This window comes from Narcine bancroftii, chromosome 6, assembly GCF_036971445.1.
Source record: "Narcine bancroftii isolate sNarBan1 chromosome 6, sNarBan1.hap1, whole genome shotgun sequence".
Taxonomy (NCBI): domain Eukaryota; kingdom Metazoa; phylum Chordata; class Chondrichthyes; order Torpediniformes; family Narcinidae; genus Narcine; species Narcine bancroftii.
Window position 1 is genome coordinate 186,850,900 of NC_091474.1, and position 21,217 is coordinate 186,872,116.

Genomic DNA, 21,217 nt, shown 5'->3' on the forward strand with positions numbered 1-21,217 from the left:
TCTATGATAGTCTGTGCTTACACAGGAAGGTCAGCAAGTGTCAGTGGAAGATTAGAGTGTCAAGTAGAGAATGGCCCATAATAACGTTGAAAGAATGGATGAGGGCAAAATATGTTCAATGGAGGCATTGAGGTGGAAACATCTGAAATGGCAGAGAAATTTCCATTGAATGTGTAAATTATTGAAAAATGAGCACATAATGCTTTATGGAGATGAACTAAGAATTAAGCATGAACATGCAGGGAGGGGAGTCAATGAGGCTGGCAGGACGAACAATCTTTGGATTTGTGAAGCTATGTGAAAATAAGGAAAATATTCAGAAGTGTTGCTGTGGAGAATTGAATTGGTGAATAGAGGTTGGAAAAATAGAATGCTTTTGGAAAGTAGGTAGAGGAATTAACATTGAGGTATTTGTGGAAGTTTACATGTTTGCAGCAGGCATTGGTGCACAATGTGTACTCCTGAGATTTAGGTAGAGAAAATTAGAAAGGGAATGTCACAATTAAAAATGTAACAATAAGGGTAATATGAAAGTAAGAATCAAAGTTAATGATATTTTCATGTCAGAGAAGCAGCAAGAAATGCTACCATACAATCATGTTTGAATAGTGGAATTAACATATATATTTTTTTCAAAATTTATTTGAACTATTTCAAGGCAATTTTGTTTATTTTTTTAAGAACCACAATTTGAAGTATTGTGGAAAAACTATTCATCTCTTTGTTTGTTCCGAAGCTATAATTATGGCATGACAGGCTTCGCAACAGATTCAGTTGAAGTAATGACACACTGGTACAAAGATCCACTTTTCAAAAGCTAAATTAAATGAATTCTTAGTGCTGTGACACCTTGGACTGCACTTAACGTTGATACAAATGGTTGAATAAAAAACTTGCTTGCAGAGAAAAAAAATCAATCTTGCCAATTCCATACAATGTATTCAAAAGTTAGATTGTGAATCATGGACTAAATTGTCATTTCATTTTTGAATATGTATATTTTAGCAAAATCTCATTTATGCCACATGTTTGTTATTTTGTTGAAAGCAATCAAATTGTTTTCCAATTTGTATATTTTTCTTACATTTCCTAGGCTGGTCAGATCGAAATTATGACAAAGAAAATAAGCCAAACTAAAAGGGTATTTCAAAATGTTTATGATAGAGATCAAATTGTGTAGTTCCCAGACTTTGTAGATTCAAATACTTGTAACTCTCTATCAGATGTCAGAGTAGAATTTGCATTTCTGTAGTACATTACAGGTACTTCATTTTCTTCCCACTGCCTGTCCCTTTTTATTACAATTACCTCCATTTCCAATTTCTAGGAACCCATTGCGTTTTTCCTTCCTATTCTTTACCCACTTTCCTTCCATTATTCTGTCATTTTGCTATGACCTTCCTCCTTCCCTTCTCAATCACACCACACTCCTTCCTCTTCCTCCTCATTGCTTTCTTCCACTTTCCTCTGCCCCCAGGGTAGAGATTTTTCTCCCTCATCTTCCTTTCACATTTTATTATTTTCCTGCTCTTTATTTCCCCACACTGTCTTCACCCTCTACTCTTGTTTTCCAAGATAAATTCAGATTGAATCTCTAAGACATGAATCAATATTGCAGTGTTTAGACATATTCACTCTGATACTTTGCTCCAAAATATATCGAAATTCTTCTTTTTGCTTTCACTGTTCGATAGCTATTCATACACAATATATTGAAAACAACATAATGATAGACAGCTTAATGCATACAACAAAAATATCAATATCCGACTATCTGTATTTTCCACACAAGATTTGTGTTTTGTACATTATTTTAAAATAGTTAAGTGGATTTATTAAATTCCTGCTCACAAGCATCTAGATGAGTTAGGGAGAAAAGAGAGCACGAGAGAGAGAGAGAGAACATTATCAGAATAGCTTGCATGCCTGTTGTAAAACTAACTTAATGTTCATTTGTTAAAATGTGGATAAACATCAAAATTTGAAGAGTGCAAATGAATTTCTGTGTCAGATTAGTTTTCCAAGAAATGAAAATAAAAATGTGGCCCATGCAGTCAAAGTGATCAACACAATGTGCTCGTGAATTATACAAATATAGTGAAGTGCCAGTTGATGAAGTAGACAAAGACGATGTGGTCAAACAATAATCTTGGCTTTTATTAGCAGAAACTCATGGTACAATAATGAAAGACAATAGCTCTGTCGCGTTGAACACACATTTGCCCTCATTAAATGTAAGGATGGTATGCAACATTCTTGGTCTTCAAGGCACTACCAGACTTCCCATGCATTCCTCCATCTGTGGAATTCCTCACAATCAATAACTTTCTACATTAACATTCCACCAAACTATAAATATTTCCCTTTTGTTCCTTTCCTCCCCAATCCATTTCTCCTCCTCAATCTTCCCTATTTCTGTATCTCCTTAAAAATTGTTTAGTTTTTAATATCTCTTCAGAGTGGCAAAACTTCAAGAACAAGATTGAGGCTTATATAAAACATGATGGCATGTGACACATTCACCATTGGAGGTGTGTGCATTTTTATTTGTATTAATTTTCACTGTAATTATACCACATCAAGTTTTAATAAATTTAGCTGTTGCTAAATATTTCTTTAAGTTGTCTTCGTGCTCAGCCTGTGTTTTCCCACAGATAGTGACATTATCCAGATAGGGAAACGTACCCTGTAACTCACATCCTAACAATCTTATCCATTACTGACACACCATTAGTGACTCCATAAGGTACCCTTTTAAACTGGTATAACCCCCCATCAGCCTCAAAGGTTGTATAGGGTCGTTCCTTTTTTTTAAATGGGGATTTGGTGGTAAGCTGCTTTGAGTACACGCTGTATTGCGCTATCTGATTAATCATTTCATTGATGCATGGCAGGGGGTAGGCATCCAGGTTAGTGTAATGGTTGATTATCTGGCTGTAGTCAATAGCCAGTTGTTTCTTAGTGTGATCACCTGAGCTCGCCATGGACTCTTACTGGGTTCAATGACTCCCTCTTTAAGCAATCTCTGGGTCTCAGCTTTGATAAACTCACGATCCTCTTTGCTGTAAGAACGGCTCTTAGTGGCAATCGGCTGACATTCGGTGGATAAATCACTGAAAAGGGAGAGAGCTTTTAATCTTTAATGTGGACAGACCGCAGTAACTAGCACGGGGGATGGTAAGTGTGGGTAGTGGCCCACCAAAATTTAACACTACACTGTTAATCTGAGATTGAATATCTAACCGCAGCACCACAGGGGTGCAGAGCTCCGGCATAATAGAGAGCCACACTTCAGCCAGGCAATGTCCCTGCAAATTTTAAGTAATTTTACACTTGTCCCGTACAGTTTTTGTAAGTTCATTACAAGCCATCGATATCTTTCAGTTCGCTGGATATCTCCGCAAATTTAAGGCTCTGGCAACTCTCTCGTGGATGTAGCTGTCAGCATTCCCTGAGTCTGTTAGACAATCAGGAGTCTCACCATTCACCTCCCCCTTCATAGTCGACCGTTCCAGTCCATAACATCCCCCAAGATTTGGAGTCAATTGAGCTATCACAGGGGATCTCACCTCGCCATCACTTGAAGTCGATTCAGCCTGCTCGTCTGAAGATTCCCCCTTTTCACAGTTGTATTCCATTCCTGCAGCTCCAGGACGCATTTTCTTGGTGCTTCTCTTCTTCTTCTTATCAGTGGGAGTACTTTTCGCCTAACACGCTTCGGCAAAGTGGCTGAGTTTCCCACAATAGCTGCAGGTAGCAAATCAAGCAAGGCACTTCTGTCTGGGGTGCCAGCTCTTATCACAGAAGTAGCATTTTTCAGGAGTTTGCCTTTTTCTTTCCTTCGGGGTTCTAGCACTCCTGGATGTTTCCTTTTCAGTTTCCAGCATTTCACTGGACCGCATGGCACTTCTCAGTGTTTTGGCTAGAGTGACTGCCCAGTCGTAGGTTAAGGGCTCCTTCTCCAGCAGCCTCTGTCGGATGTAACTGGAGTCAATCCCATTGACTAAAGCATCCAGCTTCAAGGCATTGCGGTGTTGTTGCACATTGACTGCCCTGACATCACATTCATTTGCCAGTGAGTCGAGAGCCAGTGCATAGGCAGCATCACTTTCCCCGTGTTTCTGGCGTCTAGTCAGCAACTGGTGTCGAGCAAGCACCACATTCCGTGGCGCTGCATGGTAAGCAGTCAGACGTTCCCGGGCTATAGCCAGAGTGGTAGCTCCTTGCGTTGCGGCGAAAGGGACCTCACCCAGCAGAGAGTTCAAGTGGCCCCACTGTATCGCTTGATCGACCACATTGTTTCAAGCCACATAGTAATCGAAACACGCAATCCAGTGGTTGAAAACTTCTCTGGCCCTCGGGGCAGACTGGTCGATTATCAGCTGCTCTGGCTTGAGTGCTGCATCCATTTCTGCTAATAAAATTGAAGTGCCAGTTGATGAAGTCGACAAAGACGATGTGGTCAAACAATAATCATGGCTTTTATTAGCAGAAACTCATGGTACAATAATAAAAGAAAATAGGTGCATATACAGTTATACCCAAGGGGAGTGTCCTTAACAGTAGAGATAATCCACAGTCAATGTTAGTACAGCAAGGCTTGCCAGAGTGGGGGGAGACAGGCAGCTTGGCAGACATTCACCACATATAGGTTCATACTTTTAATACCCATGACATTCTAGCCAATAGGGATTACTTTGGGATTATATCTTTTGTATTGTGAATGTGGAAGATTTTCACACAGCAACATGATGTGCTGAATTGTGTGCAGTGTGTTCCCTGCTGTGGTCCTAACTACATTGCTCAGAAAAAGACTGAACTAGTGACAGGTGCTTTGGAGCCTACTGTAAAGCAATTCGAAGAGAGTATGCCTGTATTTTATATATAGATATTTATATTAAAGTAAGTGTGTGTGTGTGTGTGTGTGTGTGTGTGTGTGTGTGTGTGTGTGTGTGTGTGTGTGTGTGTGTGTGTGTGTGTGTGTGTGTGTGTGTGTGCATTTTTATGTATATAACAGTGGAGGAGATGCATCTTTTTAGAAATTACAAATAGGATTTGTACACCATTTGTTGTGCCTTGCAAGTGTAAACAATCTGAAGCAATTATGCAGAACAATTTCAGTACAACGTTAGCTGATAAAAAAAATAGAATGAGAGTTTCTTCTGCTTTCCTCACTTAACTACTGCAAGAGAACAAAGGTCGATTTTTCTCTATTCATCATGGTTGAATAAAAGAAACACTTCAATTCATTAGACATTACACTGCATTTTACACAGAAAACAATGAAAATTCATTATTCTACAATAGACTAGCCACAAACCTCATGAATGTTGAGTATTATTTAGTTTAAGAATACTTTATTCCTAATATTTTCAAACATTTTCTTGAAGATAGGCTTTTGCTAAAAATGGCAGGAGGAGGATAATAAGATTTTAAGCAGAGAGCATACAATCTTGAGTGGCTTTGGGTGGTTTGAATATATTAAGAATTTTGTTTTTTTTTAAATTAAAGCTGATACAGAATGTTTAATCTGTCACAGTTTTATTGTAGTGGAACATTTGAACTTGCTTTAACTGGTTAAAATTGAGTTCTGTAGGCATCTTAATAGCAACACTTCTTTGAAGCTACTGAAACTCCACAAATTTTTGAGTCCTTGCACAATGTAACAAAAGAGATTAATGCGTTGCCCATTAAACACTACCCAGCATTTAGAGGCTTTAGGGCCAGGATATGCTTTTCTGAATTGCACCAAAAAATCTTTTTTATATATAGTATTTTTTATTTTTTACTCAGTAAAGCATATCAACCAAAATACATACCAACATTTCCCTCTTAAATATACACGCACCAAAAAATCTTGACACTTTTCATCCCTGGCCATCCTTCTTCCAATGCCACAAAGACACTCCTAAACTTTTCCTATCCCTCTTGACAACTTACTTGACCACAGAGCCAGCAGACTAAGGCCTGTCAATCTCTTAAGCCAGCAAGCGACCATTGGCTACTTGTCTATGGCAGATAGTGTCTTGGCATGACAGTAGTAAACCACAGCTACTAAAAAATACTTCACCAACCTCTGATAGCTCTCACACATCCCTCTTGGAAGCTACATTTGCTCATCATTTTATATTCAAAAAGATAAAAATACATGATAAGGAAATGATCCACATGGGAATGGGATAAGCTATGCTCACCAAATGCCTTCTTGGATTTAGCTGCCTTTGAAAGCATTAACTAACTTCTTCACTGAACAGAAGACCCCAGAAAGACCACATAATGATCCAAGGAGAAAGATAGAAATATCCCAGAAACTTCCCAGATGGCTTAGTTTATCGCAGAGGAGCTTCAAGTCAAAAAACAAAGGAAGGAGAAGTCAGAATGGCACCTGTAACACTGTCTGTTAACCCCATGAGGAAGGCAAAATATGGCATTAACATCGCCATGAGGAGGGTTAACATCAATAGACAGCCTTGTAGCTCCAAACGATAGACTTGAGTCTTTCCATATCTTGAGCTTGGATGGAAAATCCTGATTTGTGCAGCTTCAGTAGCTCTATAAAAAGGCAAAGGGTACGAAAGGAGAACTTTGGCGACCAAGCATACATTCACCAGCATCTGGAGGTTGAATGGCGGGTTAACCGTGATTACTTCCTTTATTTCGTTACCCCAGCTTAAAAGTGAGACAAGGACAAATACTGTTTTCAAGATACATACAGAGAAATGAGTCTAGTTCAACATGCACTCAAAGCTACCTTTGCTTTTCATGCTGCTTTCATGAGTGGGCCGGAAAATCTGTGAAGTGTAGCTGAAAATGATCACCCCCACAGAAACCAAAAACTTTTTAAAATCCAATGAAAATTCTACCTTTCTCCAGGACTACATCCCCATTTGTGTCATACAGTAAGTAAACACAATGCACTGAGCAACAAGGTGGACAACAAAACAAAGAAGGCTCAGCTTTGAATCAATCTGAAGATTTTGTGTAAAAATACATGGGACTAACATCACCACAGCAGACACAAACCATGTTTTCTCTAACAGTGAAATTTGTGGGAAAATGTGGACCTTCAGATTCCCATTTAGCGCCAAATACAAAGTGCAAGTCATAATTAGTTCAGCAACCTGAGCAAAATTAATGATCTTGCCTCCTAATTTAGGGAAAAGTTGCTTGCAGCAGGCATTGGCAATGTCTTCATATGATGACCTCACACTGACATGCTGTCCTTCTTTATTTTCTTCATACAGGCAGGCAATGAGAATTTTGTCAGTATAGCAGCAAATAACAGCAGCCAGTGTGATGAGAAGCAACCTGACGTGTCCACTGTGCAGAACAGCATAGCAAAAATATCCTGTCAAAAACAAAAAGTAGAGATCTTTGGCAAAATTATCCAATTGTCAGAGGGTAATATAAAAAAAATCATCTGTTCCTGTGCATAATTATATTCATTCATTGGATGGTTTTATTTGCTGGCATTTAACAGGAAAGGGAGAAAGAAACAAATCAAATCTGTGAAAATAGGTGATTGGAACACTTTGACATGTAAAATATATCAGCACAGAAATTATTGTTCCTGATGGTACGATTAGAAGTCTTAATATGATCAGACAACTGCGAGCCATTCTATGATCTGTTATCTGAATGGTGTAATGCTCAGTCTGTTATGCGTTATATTATGTTTTATATTATATATTAATATGTCTTTTAAAGAAATAGATTGTGGAGGTTTAGTGTAGGTCACTTCACAAACAGATACTTACACTTCACATCTCATTTAAAATGCAAGAGCTTTGGCTGAAGCCACACATGCAGGCACCATTGACTTTGCAAAAGACAATGGAACTGCTTTAGAAGGAATTTCAAAAGCAGGTGCAAATGGGTAAAGTCCACGCTCAGGGGCTGATAAAATCTTTCAAAGCTTGGGTTTGGAGCCCTGCAAGGAATTCTGGCTTTTATAAGCAGAGAGAGGAAAAACAGAGAGGTGATTTCTCTTAGAGGGAGAGAGAAGTCAATTCTTCAGTAGCTTTTGGAGGCTGCAATATGGCAAGCCGGCAGCTTGTTGAAAACCCTATTTTGAAGATGGATTGTGAGTTCTGAGTTCAGCCTGTTCAAAACCCTTGTAGTCCTTACAAGAGGAAATTGCTGGCTGGAGTGTTTCTCCTGAAAATAAGGGAAACAAAAGGAACTCTGTGGTGACCTGGAAGAAGAGATTATCATTTGGAAAACCCATGATGGGGCAAATCTCTTCGGCAAGACACTGAAGTGGCTGATCAGAGGAAATGAGTTAGTGTGTGTCCAACAAGCAATGAATCTCTGTCTGAAACCAACAAGAACCTTCCTGAGCAGTAACCATTTACTTTTAAGCACCAGAGCCTGGTAAAAATTCATAACTGTTAAATTTTGTGCACAGTATAAGGATTGTCTGATACCAGTGAACTTGGAGGAGTGAGAAGTGAGATTGGATTGTGAATCAAATCATTTTTCTGAACATATACACATTACATACACATGCCCTTAGAATTAGAAGGGGGTTAAGTTAATGGTAATGTTAAAGTTTGATCCTGTTTTTATGTTTAAAGAAAATTCAGCAAAATTCTGTTGCTGCTGAGTTTTGGTTTTAATTAAAGTTTTGCTTTTGAAATTTCTACTTAAGCATTGAGACTTGTAACAAGTCTTTTAAACGGATTAATATAACCAAAGAAATGTTGCACAAATATTTGATATATGAATGCTAATACTGCAAGAACTACTATAATTTTCAAGCTATTTATTTGTTAGGAGGCAGTTAGTTTCTCTCAGGAATAATCAAGCTTCAAAGGAAATGTTCTTTTGACATTTTGGTTCAACCTATAAATAATTATTAATGCAGTAAGTCACACTTAACAAGGCTAGCCAGCAAAGATATGACTTAATAAGATATAAGACTCATGTTCTTTAACTTTGCTAACAATAGGTTCTTATAGTTATCCTTTATTAATTTTCCTTTAAGGAAGGTAAAGCATGAAATATTAATGAATGATGTAATTGATAATTAAACTAATGATCAAACACTGGATGAAAAGTTTTGATTTTGAAATTTCTACTTAAGCATTGTTTACATTTTTCTGAATTAATAGTGTTTCCGAATATTTCTTTCACAATAGCTTTGAAAATTGCCTGAAGTTACTGCGACAACACCAGTCAACAACCATCAAGATCTCTGTTATGGGGAATAAAATAACACAGTGTTAAGAGCATTCAAAGTAATCCATATAATGAGAAAAATTACAGTTGATTTCATTAAGGGAATGAAACTGTCATATTCAGGCTGATGAAAAACAGCTTTGCAAAGATATTGTTGATATTAAAGGATTAGTGTTATTTTTGCTAGTTTATGCAAAGTACCTTGTGGAATCATTTTTTTGAAGCTCAGGTGTTACATTTAAAGCATAACCGAATGCTCTGTTGTTTTACTCCAGAGAATCAAAGATGGCAATTTATCTTGTAATACTGAAAATATGTAAAATATGATTGACTTCAGGCCATTGTCAAATTACTGCGAGACATGTCATTACATTTGGATGGTGGAATACAGAATGAAATACAAGCCATTCAAAAGGAATATTGTATTTTTTTAATGTTGAAATGCAAAATTAATGATCAGTTACAGCAGGTTTAAATTAAATTGACATATTAGATAATTACATATGAAAATGTAATGGATAAAATAAAAATAATGCAAATTAAAAATACTTCATTGTGGGCAGAATTTTTTCATATTCACATCACTTACGTGACATCAGTTGGAAGTCTACATTTCTTCATCTGTGTGCAGTTCTTGAGAACTGAGTTTTATGTTTCTTGGGTCATATTTGGTAAACTTTGGATTCATGGAATATCTCTGAAGAGATATTACTGCAAATGAAGTGTGTCAAAACCATTTGTGGGAAACCACCAAGGGAATATGGAAACAAAACATCAAATTGAAAGAAATTCCGTGACAAATAGTGCACTTTCTGAATGACTCATTCACCTTGTGCCTTCGACTCAGCTCAGCAATATAAGAGACAATCTGCATCACTTTGAGAAATTACACTGCAGAGGGAGAAAAGTTACTTCTTTGAAGTTATGACTGGTGAGGCAGAGGCAATAGCTTGGTCAAAAATAAATACGTAGCAATGATAATTTGAGATGGACAAGTCTTGCTCCTTTGGACGTGATTAACATTACAATCGACATAATCAATCAAAGGTCCCCTTTTAGCTTATAGTAAATTTTTATCAGGCTGCAGCGTCCATCACCATTTTAAACCATCCAGAGCATTTGGAAAATGACAGTGCTTTGAACCATAAATCTGTTACCTTTAATTGATAAGACCAACTTCATTCTAAATAAATTAAACATAATTGCAAAGTGAAGGCCAGCAATATTCCACTGTAACTATCATTTGGGTTTAAAATTAAAATCAGTTGAATGATTTTTGCCTTTGGAAATATTGCATTAGAAAACTGAAGATGAGCAACCACAAAAGCAGTAGACTCTTTTCATGCTCACCTCAGCCATTGAACGTTATATCTTTCTCCCAAAAACCTTGTCCCTTCATTCTCTTTTGACTTTTCCCAGATAAAAAGAAATCTTATAACCTGCTATTTGCTTGCTTAATGGTTTGGTTTCTGGCTCAGTGGTGGTGTTTCCTGAACTCAATGGTACCCTGGTCTCTACAGCTCTGCTGATCTCTTATTAGGGGCCACAGCACATGTAAGTAAAACCCTTGTTTTCGTTTCATTGCATGTAACATGAATGTAGTTGGTAGGAGGGAAGTACGGAAGAAATGAAAACCTGACTGCTTCACAGGGAAGGGGGCCCATAAACTTTGAGCAGAGTCCTGGGCGGGGGGCCTTAGCTGAAAAAAGGCAGCTTCAAACTCACAGGGGCCCTGTTTCCCAGATAGTCTTTAAGTTTAATGGATTTACTGGATACTTTGTAACATTTTTTTTTAAAAACAGTAACTACAATAAATAAAATGAATTGAGATACTAATAGGAATAATATCCAATAATCTGATAACCTGCCAGTCTGGAATTATCAAAATATTAAGAATGCTGAATTATCAGAGATTTGCATTCCAACATACTAATGACTCAATATGGAGAAGATTTTCTCATGCTTAACAAGTGATGAAAGTTTTGTTTAACAAGAATGTTTTCAAATTTGTTTTTAAGGATCTGGGAGTCATTTTGCTAAGGCAATTAAATTCAGTCACTTGAAAGCCACTTCAATACCTGAACCCAATTATCCTTGAGAAGGTAGGGAATGTTTAAACATTGCAATTTATTCAAATCACTTATCTACACAAAGTAGATATATGTCTAATTATGATTTTCTTGTTAAGGAAGTCTATGAATTTTAACAGAGGACTGGAAAAGAGTACTGGTGACAAGAAGAGCTCAAGTGTGAAAAATAGAAACTGCAGATGCTTGAAATCTGCAATAGAAACAAGAATGTTGGAAATACACTTTAGATCTTGCACACCAGATCTTTGGAGATGTTTTTCTTTCCCCTTTACCATAGTTTCCACTGGACTGCAGGTTTTAAAACCATATATGGAGATACAAGAGACTGCTAAATGCTACACTTCTCCCCACACCTCCTCCCTCAGCACTATTCAGGGCCCCAAGTGAAGCAAAATTTAACTTGTGAATCTGCAGGGGTCATCTACTGCATCCGGTGCTCTTGTTATGGTCTCCTCTACATTGGACAGACTGGATGCAGACTGGGAGATGGCTTTGTTGAGCACCTTCACTCCTTCTACTGTAATAACATGATCTGCCAGTGGAATTCTGCCATGTCAATTCCCTGCCCCATTCCCATGCCGACATCTCATGCACTGCCCAGCAGAGACTACCCACAAATTGGAGGAACAACACCTCATATTCTGTCTGGGCACTCTCCAACCAGACAGTAAAACATCAACTTCTCCATTTCCATTAGCCTTCTTGTCCCATCTCTCTTGCTCCCCACCCTTATGCCTCCCTTTCTCTAGCTCTCTTCCCCTTGTCTCACTTTCCCTTTCCCTCTGTCTCCCATCTTCCAGCTCTGCTTTCTCAGAGCTACCCCAAATCCTCTGATGAATTTTCAGCTTTCCTCTCCTATCCATGCCCATTGATGGAGTCTTGGCTGTTGGCCTATGTTCATCCCTCTGCTTCTCTTCTCCTCCCACCTTTTTTATTCTGGCATATGCCTGCTCTCTGCTCAGGCTCAGGTCTGAAACATTGGTTATGGACACTGTGGGACCTGCTGAGTTTCTCCATCAATTTTGTTTATTTACTACAATCACAACTTCTTAAGACTTTTTTTGTTTAATTCTAAGGGACTGCTAATGCTGGAATATGAATTAGTAGAAATGGTGGATCAACAATTTGCTGGAGGAATTTGGTGGGTTACACTGTCCAGATAAACAGTTCCAGTCTGAAATGTTTACAATTCTTTTTCTCCCACTGATACTGCTCAGTTCACTGACTTCCTCCCAGCAGATTGTTTTTGCTCAAAATTATATCTATTCTATTTCCTCTCGAAAGCTCTCAGCTCCAATTCATCAGCCCAGGAGAGATTCTTTGACATTCTCTTCCACTTCACCAGGTGCCACATTCAATAGGTCACCTCTGAAATTGACTGCATCTTCAATGTGGTGCCGTCATCACCAGACCTGTCTTTTTCTCCCATTTCTCTTTCTGGTTTACATGGGGACTCTTTCTTCTGTTATTCCTTGGTTCATGCTTTCATCTCCACTTACTCATGCTACAAATTCCGTCCTGCACAACGTGATCTCTTACTCTTATCCTCCACCATCCACTGGGGATCCAATTCTTTAAACAATCCTTTTTAGTTGAAGCAGTGATTCACTTGCAATTCTTCCAACTTAGTCAACCGCACTTGGTGCTCACAATGTGGTCTTCACTACTCAGGAGCAATCAAAAACAGATCAAACATCTACTTCGTTCAGTCCACAAGGGTGACTCTGAATTTTTAGTTATCTGGTCCTTTAAATTTCCATCACTTCCTTATTATGAATTTTCCCCATTTCACTCCCAATCAACTTGGAACATTAATGCTGGGGTAAACAAGAGGCCTGCAGATGCTGGAAAATTGAAGCAACACTCAAAGTGGTGGAAGAAGTCAGCAAGACTTCTGCTGAGTTTTTCCTGCACTTGATGTGCCGCTACGGTTATGCTGGGTTTCCTTCTCGAGAAGTGCTGCTGAACCTGTTTGATTGCTTCTGTCCTCCTGAAATATCAGCTGCAGTTAAAAATCCTTCACTTCCCACTCAGGTACCTGTACCACTAATGTGTTTACACTCTTGCTGTCTCCAGACCTCCCACATCCCTTTATTATTGATTAAAGTATGTTGGATTTGCAACTTTTCCTGGCTGTAATGAAATTTTAACTTTGTTTCTCTCTCCAATGATGCTGCTTAACCTGCTAAGAATAAGCGTCTCTTTCATAAGAGATGCCAATGGGAACTTGTTATATGTGTGGATTATGATGTAGCCTCCTTGCCTGTCTGGAATATTGTATCTTGTGGGTGGTCACATGTCCTCCCTGTCTGAAACTTATTTGGAAGTCACACTACCTGTCAATCAAGGTTGAACTCCGGCCACCCATTGGTGCACACCTTGCGATTGGCTCATTTAAATTACCTAGAGTCATTATTCACTGAACGCCCAGATCAGAACTGTATATAACATCAACACATAGCACATTCTTTCTCTCTGCCTCGTGGTGCAAGCCCCAGATACCAGGTCACTACTGTGGACATTGCTGTAAATGTCACAGGTAAGGTGTGCACCACACTTAAAATGAGCCATAGTACTGTGATATATCAATGCTTGGTGAGAGCTATCCCCCTCCAACCCCCGTTGGTACAAAGATCTGGGACTATGCGTTTAACTCCCTATCTTGTTAGAGTGTGTTAGTAACTGTAAGTTATTTAACACTGAGCTGCACCCTGAGTTACAAGGATCAGGATTGTCTGCCAAAACCACTGTCTCGTTAGAGTGTGTTAGTAACTGTATATTACTTGACAACATCAAAGTACTCGAGATGGCAGAGGCCAACAGCATAGAATCCATGCTGCTGAAGATCCAACTGCGCTGGGTAGGTCACGTCTCCAGAATGGAGGACCATCGCCTTCCCAAGATCGTGTTATATGGCGAGCTCTCCACTGGCCACTGAGACAGAGGTGCACCAAAGAAGAGGTACAAGGACTGCCTAAAGAAATCTCTTGGTGCCTGCCACATTGACCACCGCCAGTGGGCTGATATCGCCTCAAACCGTGCATCTTGGCGCCTCACAGTTCGGCGGGCAGCAACCTCCTTTGAAGAAGACCGCAGAGCCCAGCTCACTGACAAAAGACAAAGGAGGAAAAACCTAACACCCAACCCCAACCAACTAATTTTCCCTTGCAACCGCTGCAACCGTGTCTGCCCGTCCCGCATCGGACTTGTCAGCCACAAATGAGCCTGCAGCTGACGTGGACATTACCCCTCCATTAATCTTCGTCCGCGAAGCCAAGCCAAAGAGAAAGAGATTACTTAACACTGAGCCACATCCTGAGGTACAGGGATTGGGAGTGTTTGCTGAAGTCCTTGTCTGTGAGTGTGTAGAAGATAGGCAACCACTGGTATTGGAGTCCAACCTGGGTCCAATGTGAATGTCTATACAGTTGTTTAACAATGTAGTCCTTCCCGTTAGTCTCCTGTGTCCAGACACATCTCTCTGTGAACCCACCAAATCTTATACCCTTTCAAACACGACAAAACTGTTAGAGCAGGGGTGGGCAACCTATGGCCCATGGGCCGGATCTGAACTGCGATCCAAATTTATCCAGCCTGCAACCCAATGCGAACCAACCAATCTAGATACTTTTGTGACTGTTCTCCATGAAAATAAATTTTCATCTCGTTTTGTTGATTTGTTTGTTTGCATGCAAATGACTTTCACGCTGTTTGCAACAGACAAGGCCATGGAGATAGAATGGTAACAGTAAGTAAACATCTCAGAATGCACCATGATATCTGAAGTTATTTTAATAGAACACAAAAATAAACTACACATAAAATACTTGCCCTTTTTTGTGATTTTAGATTGAAGGTCAAGGAACACTGGTTTGCTGAAGGCTCGTTCATGTTCAATAAATTTGAAATCACTTATCCAAATCAATGATTCGCTAAAGCTTTTGGGTAGAAAATATTCCTCTCTTTCTCCATTGTCTCTTTCCCCATTTTATTTATCTTTGTTCCAGATTATCTCACTTTACGTACATTTAATTCACTGTCTATCGAGTAGTTTCTGTTTTTATTTCTGCTGATTTTTTTCACCAGCTGCATTACTGCTTTTCAAGCTTCCATTTTTTCAAGATTCTCTTCTTTTAATTTGGTTGCCCTCCAGGAAAGTTTAGCTTGATGAGCACCAGCAGGCTACTTATTCATGTTGCCAGTGCTCAGAAAGACCTCCAAATACAAGAAATTTTGTGAAGAACCAATTACTGTAGACAGTGTAACTGATACATAGAATACAAATTCACCACAAAACAAAAGAAACTACTTAGTATTCATATATTTAGAAAAGTTAAAACAATTGCTAATTTACATCTTTTAAAAAAGACTTGTTAAAATATTATAGCTGTCAGAACATTAAGCTGAGGTTAATTTGTTTGTTTTGAATTTTGATTAATTTCATGAGTAAATGCCGCAGTTATATAACAAAAAGAAAGTAGTTTGTTGTCGATTTATAAAAAAATTTTGGGGCCATCATGTCCATTTTGTAAGAAGAGTAAAAAATTCCCAATGAGCACTTGGCCTGTGAATTCAATTCCTGAATAATAATACAATTCAATTAAAATTTTTAACCCTGTTCATAACTTAAGAATGGCTAGTTTTTAATGCAATTAAACTATAATATTTTATCTCTTCCAAGTTTAAGACTATAATACTGTAAAATGTAGGAGCAGAAGTAGGACATCTGGCCTATCATCATAAGCTGATCCATTCTTCCACTTAGCCCCATTCCCCTGCCTTCTCCCCATCACCTTTGACACCCTGACTATTCAGATATTTATTGATCTCAGCCGTAAATACACCCACTCTGCAAATTCCAGACGTTCACCACTCTCTGGCTAAAGATATTTCTCTGCATCTCTTTTTATATGAGCGCCCTTCAATCATGAAGTTTTGACCTCTTGTTCTTGATTCTCCTACCATAGGAAACAACTTTGCCACATTTAATCTGTCCAGGTCCTTCAAAATTCAAAATGCTTCCATGAGGTTCCCCCTCATTTTTCTGAACTCCAAGGAGTACAGTTCAAGAGCCATCAAACAGTCCTCAAATGCTAATCTTTATTCCAGGAATGATTCTTGTGAATCTTCCCCAGTGCGAGCACGTCCTTTCCTAAAGAAGGAGCTTAAAACTGTATTTTGCACTCTGTGAGGCCTCACCAGTGTGTTAACGTACATACATATGTAATTATCCATGATGCCATGTAAAAGACAAACACACCCCACCTACCCCCCCCCACTATTTTGGCCCTGACCATAGATTCTTGCTAAGGCTCAGGCCGCCTGCCCATCAGAGTTCCTGATTCCCCAACCACAGACTTTCACTGAGGCAGCTGCTGCCCGCCCATTGGAGCTATCGAACCCCAACCACAGACTCTCGCCTTGAACCAGGTTGCCCGCAGGAGCTCCCAGTGCCTCGACTGCAGATTCTCACCTAACCCATGGCCTCCCACCCAACTGAGCTCCTGATGCACCGACCACCGTCTCTTACTCATTCTCTGCCCGCCTGCACATCTGACCTCCCAATGCCCTAACCCACTGAGTTACCACCTGGTACAGACTGCCTACTCATTTGAGCTCCGGACACTCCGAGTGCAGACTTACCACATTGTCCCAGCCGCCCATCCGCTCCTCCAAGCTCCCAACACCATGAACATTTATCTTACCGCAGTCAAAAGTAGTATGCATGTCATGGTCCACCTCCTAAATTTTACCCTAAAAATTGGTCCACAAAATTTGACGATTGCACACATGTGTATGGTATAAAGCCTCAACATTAGATCCTTACTCATACATCCTATTTCTCTAGATATTGTTAGGTCTGCTTTGTTCATGAATGAGTGAGTCAAACACCAGACTGATTCGAAATCAAGGTTCTTTGTTCTTTATTGCCGGATTGTAACACTTGCAACTAACAGTGTTAGTTGGAGAAGGCGCATTCTGCCGTTATCAGCAAGTGGTGTTTTTTTTATACCTCAGGATACGTACTTAGTAAATTATCAAACCTGGCCAGGAATCCTGGGCAAGCATGGCGTCGGCAAGTGCAACGACAATGGGCGCCTCCTGTTGGAGCTCTGCACAGAACAGCGGCTTGTCATTACAAACACCCTTTTTCAGCAGAGGGACAGCCTTAAGACCACCTGGATGCATCCCCGATCCAAACACTGGCACCTCCTGGACTACATCCTGGTGCGAGAAAGTGACAAACGAGATGTGCTCCACACCAGGGTCATGCCTAGCGCGGAATGCCACACTGACCACCGGCTGGTTCGCTGCAAGCTCAACCTTCACTTCAAGCCAAAGCCCAGGAACAATAAAGCCCCCAGAAAGAGGTTCAATGTTGGAAACCTGCAGTCAGACAAAGCGAGAGGAAACTTCCAGGAAAACCTCAAAGCAAAGCTCGACGATGCAACCCGCCTCACGGACCCGTCCCCTGAAACCCTCTGGGATCAGTTGAAGACTACCATACTGCAATCCACTGAAGAGGTACTGGGCTTCTCCTCCAGGAAAAACAAGGACTGGTTTGACGAAAACAGCCAGGAAATCCAGGAGCTGCTGGCAAAGAAGCGAGCTGCCCACCAGGCTCACCTTACAAAGCCGTCCTGTCCAGAGAAGAAACAAGCCTTCCGTCGCGCATGCAGCCATCTTCAGCGCAAACTCCGGGAGATCCAAAATGAGTGGTGGACTAGCCTCGCCAAACGAACCCAGCTCAGCGCGGACATTGGCGACTTCAGGGGTTTCTACGAGGCTCTAAAGGCTGTGTACGGCCCATCACCCCAAGTCCAAAGCCCGCTGCGCAGCTCAGACGGCAAAGTCCTCCTCAGCGACAAGATCTCCATCCTCAACCGATGGTCAGAACACTTCCAATCTCTTTTCAGTGCCAACCGCTCAGTCCAAGATTCCGCCCTGCTCCAGCTCCCTCAACAGCCCCTAAGGCTAGAGCTGGATGAGGTTCCCACCCTGGATGAGACATATAAGGCAATCGAACAACTGAAAAGTGGCAAAGCAGCAGGTATGGATGGAATCCCCCCAGAAGTCTGGAAGGCTGGTGGCAAAACTCTGCATGCCAAACTGCATGAGTTTTTCAAGCTTTGTTGGGACCAAGGTAAACTGCCTCAGGATCTTTGTGATGCCACCATCATCACCCTGTACAAAAACAAAGGCGAGAAATCAGACTGCTCAAACTACAGGGGAATCACGTTGCTCTCCATTGCAGGCAAAATCTTCGCTAGGATTCTACTAAATAGAATAATACCTAGTGTCGCCGAGAATATTCTCCCAGAATCACAGTGCGGCTTTCGCGCAAACAGAGGAACTACTGACATGGTCTTTGCCCTCAGACAGCTCCAAGAAAAGTGCAGAGAACAAAACAAAGGACTCTACATCACCTTTGTTGACCTCACCAAAGCCTTCGACACCGTGAGCAGGAAAGGGCTTTGGCAAATACTAGAGCGCATCGGATGTCCCCCAAAGTTCCTCAACATGATTATCCAACTGCACGAAAACCAACAAGGTCGGGTCAGATACAGCAATGAGCTCTCTGAACCCTTCTCCATTAACAATGGCGTGAAGCAAGGCTGTGTTCTCGCACCAACCCTCTTTTCAATCTTCTTCAGCATGATGCTGAACCAAGCCATGAAAGACCCCAACAATGAAGACGCTGTTTACATCCGGTACCGCACGGATGGCAGTCTCTTCAATCTGAGGCGCCTGCAAGCTCACACCAAGACACAAGAGAAACTTGTCCGTGAACTACTCTTTGCAGACGATGCCGCTTTAGTTGCCCATTCAGAGCCAGCTCTTCAGCGCTTGACGTCCTGCTTTGCGGAAACTGCCAAAATGTTTGGCCTGGAAGTCAGCCTGAAGAAAACTGAGGTCCTCCATCAGCCAGCTCCCCACCATGACTACCAGCCCCCCCACATCTCCATCGGGCACACAAAACTCAAAACGGTCAACCAGTTTACCTATCTCGGCTGCACCATTTCATCAGATGCAAGGATCGACAATGAGATAGACAACAGACTCGCCAAGGCAAATAGCGCCTTTGGAAGACTACACAAAAGAGTCTGGAAAAACAACCAACTGAAAAACCTCACAAAGATAAGCGTATACAGAGCCGTTGTCATACCCACACTCCTGTTCGGCTCCGAATCATGGGTCCTCTACCGGCACCACCTACAGCTCCTAGAACGCTTCCACCAGCGTTGTCTCCGCTCCATCCTCAACATCCATTGGAGCGCTTACATCCCTAACGTCAAAGTACTCGAGATGGCAGAGGTCGACAGCATCGAGTCCACGCTGCTGAAGATCCAGCTGCGCTGGATGGGTCACGTCTCCAGAATGGAGGACCATCGCCTTCCCAAGATCGTGTTATATGGCGAGCTCTCCACTGGCTACCGTGACAGAGGTGCACCAAAGAAAAGGTACAAGGACTGCCTAAAGAAATCTCTTGGTGCCTGCCACATTGACCACCGCCAGTGGGCTGATAACGCCTCAAACCGTGCATCTTGGCGCCTCACAGTTTGGCAGGCAGCAACCTCCTTTGAAGAAGACCGCAGAGCCCACCTCACTGACAAAAGGCAAAGGAGGAAAAACCCAACACCCAACCCCAACCAACCAATTTTCCCCTGCAACTGCTGCAATCGTGTCTGCCTGTCCCGCATCGGACTTGTCAGCCACAAACGAGCCTGCAGCTGACGTGGACTTTTTACCCCCTCCATAAATCTTCGTCCGCGAAGCCAAGCCAAAGACAAGACATTGTCCAATGAATAAACTGTTGCTACCCTTCTCTGTTAGTCTGCTGCACATCATTCTTGTTAGTGCCAAGCTTATCTTGAGTGTACAAGGTCACATCTGCATTCTGTTACTCCTTAGTACTGGGTGACTCCTTCTCCGGTCCCATCTCATGATGTTTTTACCTTACAATATGAATGCCAACACCGCATTTGCCTTCTTCAACACTGACTCAATCTGAAAGCTTAACCTTTAGGGTATCCTCCACAAGAACTCCCAAGTATCTTTGCATCACAGAATTTTGAATTTTCTCCCCATCCAAATAATATATTTTAAATTTAGACCTACAGTGTGATAACAGGCCATTTCAGCCTAGGAGTCCGTGTTGCCCAATTTACACCCAATTAACCTACACCCCCAGTACCTTTTTAAGGGTGGGAGGAAAACAGGACCCCTGAGAAAATCCACGCAGACACAAGGAGAATGTACAAACTCCTTACGGACAACGTGGGATTCGAACCCCAGTCTCGATCGCTAGTGCTGTAAAGGCATTGTGCTAACTGCAATGCCAACTGTGCCGCCCTTTTATTCCCACTTTCAGAGTGCATGACCATGCACATGACAACCTTGTATTTCATTTGCCACTCTTCCAATCTATGCAAGTCTCTCTGCAGCCTTTCCATTTCCTCGTCATTACCTGCCCCTCCACCCGTCTTTGTATCATCTACAAATTTATCCACAAAGCAATTTATTCCACAATCCAAATCGTAAAAAGAAGTGGCCCCAACACTGACCCCTGTGGAACACCACTAGTAACTGGTAGCCCACCAGAATACTGGTATTCCAACTCTCTGTTTTCTGCCAATCAGCCAATGCTCTCCCCATGCTAGTATTTTTCCTGCAATTGCATGGGCTCTCATCTTGCAGCCTCATGTCTGGCACCTCGTCAAAGGCCTTTTGAAAGTCCAAGCATACAACATCCACTGCATTTCCTTTGTCGAGCCTGCTTGTGGTTTCCTCAAAAAATTACAGTGGGTTTATCAGGCATGATTTTCACCAAAAGAAATGATGCTGACTTTGGCCTATCTTGTCAAGGACCTCCAGGCACTCCGGAACTTCTTCCTTGATAATCAACTTCTTAACCACCAATGTTAGGCTAAGAGGTCTATAATTTG

At 41.1% G+C, this 21,217-nt stretch overlaps 1 pseudogene; it reads right to left on the reverse strand.

Moving 5' to 3' along the window:
* Nucleotides 1-6,028: 6,028 nt before the first annotated feature.
* Nucleotides 6,029-21,217, reverse strand: part of LOC138737362 (vesicular inhibitory amino acid transporter-like) — a 41,245-nt pseudogene continuing 26,056 nt past the window's right edge.